This window comes from Camelus bactrianus, chromosome 7, assembly GCF_048773025.1.
Source record: "Camelus bactrianus isolate YW-2024 breed Bactrian camel chromosome 7, ASM4877302v1, whole genome shotgun sequence".
Classification (NCBI taxonomy): domain Eukaryota; kingdom Metazoa; phylum Chordata; class Mammalia; order Artiodactyla; family Camelidae; genus Camelus; species Camelus bactrianus.
Genome location: NC_133545.1, coordinates 60,824,768 through 60,832,280, shown reverse-complemented (window position 1 = coordinate 60,832,280; position 7,513 = coordinate 60,824,768). Strand labels below are relative to the sequence as shown.

The window sequence follows — 7,513 nt, the reverse complement described above, 5'->3', positions numbered from 1 at the left end:
TTTCATGAACTTTGTATTTTAATAGTCTTCAAAAACTCTATTGCTTTGTTTAAAAAAATTTTTTTGTTGAAGTATACTCAATTTACAATGTTATGTCAATTTCTGGTGTACAGCACAATGCCTCCGTCATACATGAACAAACATATTCTTTTTCACTGTAAGTTATGACAAGATATTGAAAATAGTTCCCTGTGCTATATAGTACAAACTTGTTTTTCACTGGATTTTGTGAGACTCCTCCTGTATTTTGAAGCAAGAGACACTTTGCCAGAGTTCAGCAGGTGTTCTGTGTGAGTCAGTGGGTTTGTAGATGTAATTCTTGGTGTATTTGTGAGAGAGGGCGACTTGTGAGTCTCTCTACTCTGCCATCTTGGCATCTCCCCCTAAAGAATTCTTTTTTCATTGACAAGGCAAAAGCAGTGTTTTCATGCTATTTCCGAAAATCTTTACAAAATAAAATAATTGCTTTGGGGGTATAGTAATTATTTCACAATACATGGCTTAACACTTTATGTTTTCTTACTTGAACATAATTTTTTGAAGTGCTTCTCTTGAAGAACTATTTAAGAGTACTATTGTTCCCAGATCTAGTAAAGAATAGTTTTATATTATAATCACCAAAGAAGCAGAATTGCCTGCTTTATAGTATGAGTAAATTGATGAGACTGATTTATTATAGTAACTAACAATATCACAACTGAATAGAGTGAGCTTTTGCACTGGGGTATAATAGGTAACTCTTTCATAAGAGTTTTATTAATATTTTTCCTTGGATAAGATTATATCACAGACAATGAAGGCATTAGTAAATCTCTTGACCTTGTCAATTTATTTTGTACAATATATAATCTCAGAAAATGTCATTTGAATAATATTTTATTTGTACAAAATTATCTTTTTGTATAAAATTATCTTTTCATTTGCTAATTCTTCTCATGAATTCCTTATATTAGTGATAAGCTAGTTCAGGAGTATAAAGTATATCAAAGCAACTTAAAATACTTATGGCATCTCTCTTTTTATAAGATAAATGCATAAATCATTGATTTTCCAGGGACTTTTGAGAAATATCAAAGATAATTTTAATTTTAAAAGATAGCTAATGCTTATTTCCGCAGCACATCAACTAAAACTGGAATGATACTTCAAAGATTAGTATGGCCCCTGTACAAGTATAACATACAAGTTTGTAAAGCATTCCATATTTTTTCAGCAAATGGTGCTGGGAAAATGGAATAGTCACGTGCAAAAGAATGAAGCTGAACTCTTACTTATACCATATACAAAAGATTAACTTAAACTGAATCAAAGACCTAAACTTAAGAGCTAATACTTAAAAAAAAAACCAAAACACTTAGAAGAAAACATATGGGCAAAGCTTCATGAGTTTGGATTTGGCAATGATTTCTTGGATATGACACCAAAAGCACAGGCAAAAAAAGAAAAAAGATATATTGGACTACATCAAAACTTAAAACGTCTGCACATCAAAGATCATTATCAAGAGAAAGAAAAGGAAACCCATGGAATGGAAGAAAATATTTGTAAATCATATATCTAATTTGGGGTTAACCTCCAGAATATTAAAAAAAAAAATTCCTACTATTCAACAAAATATACACAACTAGATTTAAACATGGACAAAGAAACTGAATAGACAGTTCTTGAAAGAAGATATACAAATGTCCAATAAGCACATGAAAAAATGTTCAAATCACTGATCATAACAGAAATGCAAATCAAATACACAATGAGATATCATTTCACAACCATTAGAACAGCTTTTAATTAAAAAAACAGAAAATAAGTGTTGACAAGGATGTGGAAAAATTGGAAACTTTGGCATTGCTGGTGGAAATATAAAATGGTGCAGCCACTATGGAAACTGGTATAACATTTCCTAAGAGAAATTAAACATAGAATTACCATATGATTGAGCAATTCTACTTCTGGGTATATACCTCAAAGACTCGAAAGCAGGATCTTGAAGAGATATTTGTCCACCTATGTTCATAGCAGCATTAATCACAATAGCCAAAAGGTGAAAGCAAACCAATTGTCCACTGAAGGATGAATGAATAAAGAAAACGCAGTATATACATACAATGGAATATTATTCAGCCTTAAAAAGGAAGAAAATTCTGACACATACCACAACATGGATGAACCCCGAAGATATTCTAAGTGAGATAAACTGCTTACAGTAGGACAACTATGATATGATTCCACTTGTATGAGCTACTTGGAGTAGTCAAATTTACAGAGACAGAAAGTAGAATGGTGGGTGCCAGGGGCTAGAGGAAAAGAGAAGTGGGAGATACTGTTAATGGGTATGAAGTTTCAGTTGGGGAAGATGAAAATGTTCTGGAGATGGAGGTGGTGATGGCTGCACAATAATGTGAGTTTTTTATACTTAATGCTATAGAACTGTGCACTTAAAAGCGGCTAAGATGGTAAATTTTATGTTACATATATTTTACCATAGTAAAAAATGAAAAAGATATTTAAAAATTTTATCTTTTTGAATTTAGGATCTAATCTTGAGGAAGCAAAATAATTATCAAAAACATTTGGTCATTTGATTGAAACAGGAGCACAATCACCTATGAGCAGGGATGAGTAATAGGCTAACTACACATAAATCAAAGTGAAAACTGTATTTTACAATAAAACTATAAGAAGGTAATAAAGTTGTAAGGAACTTTACCTGTTCTAAAGAGATGAACTTATTTTTAGATAATCAAGAACATAAAGTCAGCACAAAATACAGGAAATTATTCTGGTGATATACAGAATTTCTGCAAAACTTGCAGATTTCACAGAAGGTAAGGAATAATCTTTTATTATCCTTGTTAAAAGCAGACTAAATATTTCAAGGTCAATTAATATTTTCACAGAGAGAAAATAAAATTCTAATATTGCATTAATTTAGTCTTTGGCAATAACCGTATCTTTATAAATAAACCCATCAAAATTAAGAAAAACATGCCAAAATATTACAATATCTTGTCTATATTCTTTCAGGTAGTCTAAAGTATGGCAAATAAAATTCACTTTCCTCAAATCTTCTACAACTTGCTATATACACTCAAGTTTTATCCTTTACTACGTCTTTAATATTCTGCAACAAACTGAACTTTACTCTAGAACAAATTTATTCTGTTTTCCTCTGAAAATACGCCAGGTTACCTCTCCTGATTGTCACAGGCTGTATTTCTCCTCATTTTGTATAAGTTCATTTTTTAATAATTTGCTGAGACCTGTTATATGACCCATAGTGTAGTCTATTCAGTGAGTGTTCTGTGACATTTGAATGATTACTATTTTCTCTCTTTATCCTGGTTAATATTTCCTTGCTTTGATGTCTATATCATATGATAGTAATAAAGCTACTCCAAGTTTCTTTTGATTATTGTTTATATAGTATATGTTTTTAATCATTTTAATCCACTATTGCAGAGAGAGTAATGAATCACAAAAGAGTATGAGGAAATTTGGGGGTTGATGGAAATATTCAGTATCTTGACTGGCAGTGATATCATAAGAGTTATATATCTGTTAAAACTCATCACATTTTCTGCTTGAATTAAGTACAGTTTTTGGTACAAAAATAATACCTCAACAAGCTTTATTAAAGACAGAATATAATGACAAACATATCTAGAAACTCGCCAAGTCTTTGAAAATTAATACACTTCTAAATAAACAGGGGTCAAAGAAGAAATCACAATGAAAATCTAAACTATTTTGAGTTAAACAATAATGAAAAGACTTCATATCAAAATCTGCAGAATGCAAGTAGAGCAATGTTTAGAGAGGAAATCTACTGCTCTAAATGTATATACTAGACATGAAGAAACGTTAAAAAAACATGGATCTTTATTTCTACCTTAGTAACCTAAAAACAAAAGCTAAATCCAAAGTAAGTCAAAAGAAATAAACAATAAAAATCAGAGCAGAAATCAATGGAATTGAAAATGACCAATAATGAAGAAAATTAGCAAAACAAAATGTTTGTTCTTTCAGAATATGAATGCAATTGACAAATTCCTGGATAGGAGACATGCTGTTTGTTTTCTTCTAGGACATGAGCAAACTTATCAAAGAAAATTGGGTGTCTCAGTATTCTAGGTAATTTTTTTTTTTACCCTGAATATTATCAAAGCAACTATGGATACTAGTCTTAGCAAATTTAGTGTTAGCAAACAGTTTAGGTAAGATTTTGAAGGATGCTGTTTACTATAAAAACAGTGAAGGTAGGGTAAAGACATTCTCAGCATCTGTGCAAAGATGTCAAATTTTGAATAAGCATGTCATATTCATAGCTTATGGAAAATCATCCAAAATTGGAAATAAAGCCAAGAGAGTATAGTATATATTTTCAATGTCACAGTGGATCATAATTTAATGAAAACATCTGAGGATTATTTTTCCTTAAGAAAATTAAACTGGCACTTCTGTCTGTGTTTTACCATTCTCTTTAATCTTGATTAGAGCCCAGACAATGTAAAATTTATGTTACCTTGTAGATTTCTGCATGATAGAAAAGTTAATTCCCAGAATTATGTTGGGATTTTTTTGTTTGTTTTTTTACTGTGAAGTAACAAGTTTTGATTTAAAAAGACGGAAAAAAATTGAGTGATTATCAAAGAAACAAAGACCAGATGGAGGAACAGTCTTATTAAGTATGAATAGGCAGCCCAAGGCAACGTTGGTCCTATAAGGATGTGGGCCTGATGAGAACTTCTGAACTTGTCAGCCCTCAGGAATGCACTGAGAGACAAACTACTGAACCTATGCTAATCCTTTCCCCTCTGAATTTTCTCTTACAGCCTCTCAACAAAATGTGACAAGAACAGAAAAAAGAACCCAAACATTGTGTTATAAATGAGCTAGGTTTTCTTCTAAATGTGAGTTTTCAAATCTGATCAGAAAGCCAAAGGATTCCTAAGAGGAATCCTCATTCCCAGAACACACAATAAATTCAGTTTTAGAGGGCTTCAAGTAAATCTATTGGACCTGAGCACCAATGCAAGACCTACCTGATCACTGCAGAGGGAAAGACCCCTGAACATGAAGTTCAAGAAGTCTCAAGGGTTCACGTGATTTCAGAGCTGAAGGTCTCAATCAGATTTTCAGCCAGAGGGTCTCAATCAGATTTTCTTGTATGTCCAGGATTGTCAATGTCAGTTCCTCAAAGGAACATCAGAAAAACCTGTTGATCAAGCAAAGTTAAGTTTATTAGAGTTACTGTAATAAGGGGGAGCAACCCCATGAAAGTCTTAGGAGTACATCAGAAGGGAGATTTCCAGGAAAAATGTTTGTAGGGTTTAGGGACTGGCCTTATGAGGTTTAGAGCAAGTCTTTCATAGCAGGTTCCTACTGTAACATTTTTGACACAGTAATTTGGGATTGGTGGACATAGCAAGGTTTTTTGATGAGTAAACTGTTGAAGGATAAGGAAGTCGTTTGCCCAAGCCAGCTATCTGTTGTCCTAATAGGAGAGCTGTTTATCCAAATGAGTAAAGTATTTACCTGGACAAAACTGGTTTGCAGAAATTCTCTGAACAAATAGGAAAATTTACTGATTTATAATCTTATCTCCCTGGGCCAGAGTTCTCTAGAACAAACAGTTCTATCAGGATGGCACAGGTGGTCTGAGGTCTCATACCATTTATGTTCTGTGACCTCTACCTTCTACTGTAATTTGCTTAGTGATATGTCTAGAAAGAATCACTGCTTTCAGATGATTTCCCACATAAAAATCAGTAAATATCTTTCAGAGGAATAATTTTCTTCTGATTCTTCAGAAAATACCCTTTCTTTAGAATGGTATTAACCTTTCATCAGTCTGGTAATGTTTCTGTTTCCATTTTCTTGCAAGGGTACTGGCTGTTAACAGATTAGAGTTAAAAGAGGTTCTGTCAGGGGTTGTATCTCGGAGTCTTTCCAGCTTCCTAGGTACAGTTGTCTATCCATCCTTAACCTGCTACCATTCATAGTTAGCAAAAATTCATCAAACTTCTAAGGCTAGTAACAATTTTTTCTGACTTTAACATCTTAGAATTATTTCCATAAAAATCTAGGTTGAGAAAAATTAACAGTTTGACCTTATGACCCTTTTGTAAAGCACACAACTTCGACATTTTCACTCTAACATGACTGATAAAATAAAAAATAAGACTGCAGATGACAGAATCACTCTGGTAACTTTGTAATATGAACTGTTTCATTGTTTTGGACTAGAGCAAACATGTTTTTATCCATGGTAATGCAGTGAAGCAGTTTGAATGGAAGCCTGAAATACATATTTTACTGCCTGCATTTATTAAAACAGAGAATTAAAACCTAAATTTGATTCACAAATTCTAGAAACATTTCTATAATCCATCCAAAAGAACTTTTTGACAAGTCAGATTAAAAGGCAGACACAGACAGGCAATATTGACACATAAAGAAAATGATCATACTGTGTTGTCCAAGTGTCAATAGATTTTAGAAGCCAAGAGTGCAAAAACCAAAGCCATAGGGATGGCTGGAGTTTAATTAGATATCTTCTAATACTTATAACAATTACAGTCTTAGAAGATGGAAATAACATGAAAAGAATGCAAGATATGGTCAAGTCCAAAGGTTTCTGAAGGCAGACAGGAAGATATTTAAGCATCTTAGGAGACAAAGAAGTGAAATCTAAATAAGTTAATGAAGCAAGTGGCAACAATCTTAGTGGGGGCTGCACACTTCTTCAGGAAGACAAATGCAGGCATTTCCTGATTAATGTTAGTAAACTGTTCCTGACAATAGGCACTTACGCACAAAATTGTTAACAGAAGCCTAGGTCCAACTATTTTAAACAGGAAAACTTAATATGTTAACCATCAACTCAATGCCTCCAACCAATTTTTTAAAATATAGAAAACAGTTTCATACAAGTAACAGACTCTAACATTAAGATGTGAAATTATTATAACTAAATGCTTTACTGTGTGTAGTAATACTACTATGCCTCCATTTACACTGTGGACATCATAAGAGTCACAATAAAGTAGTTTTTATTGATGTTATGGTATGCTTCTCAAGGCTTCTACAATGATTCTGTCATTCTGTTGATTGTATTTGGATCACAACTCAAGGCTTTCCCCTCTTATCATTTTGATTAAAAAATATTGCATTGAGCTTTGGGGACATAACTATACATTTGTTCCCACATAAACTCTAGCCTAAAATATTGTTTTGAGAGATAAATATGTTTTATGAACTTAGGTGTATTAAAATCCAAGAGGCATCCTAGTGGGAAAATCTTAACTGAGGAGAGAATCAGCAGCTTCTGCCTATATTAGAAAATTTGTAAATTATTTGTGGCTTAAATTCATGGACATGAACTATGTGAAATTCTTCTCTATCCCCTTTTTAAAGGTACAGTGATTATAACTAAGACTTAGTTTGAGCCCCTCACTGTTGTCATGAATATCCATTCTAGAATGTTGCCTTAAAAAGGAAGGAAATTCCGACA

The 7,513-nt window shown here is 32.7% G+C and overlaps 1 non-coding gene across 1 annotated transcript; it reads left to right on the top strand.

Moving 5' to 3' along the window:
- Nucleotides 1-1,102: 1,102 nt before the first annotated feature.
- On the top strand, nt 1,103-1,209 carry LOC123613799 (U6 spliceosomal RNA). Its single transcript, XR_006721229.1, has one exon. It is a non-coding gene; the product is annotated as a U6 spliceosomal RNA (small nuclear RNA).
- The last annotated feature ends 6,304 nt before the right edge of the window (nt 1,210-7,513 follow it).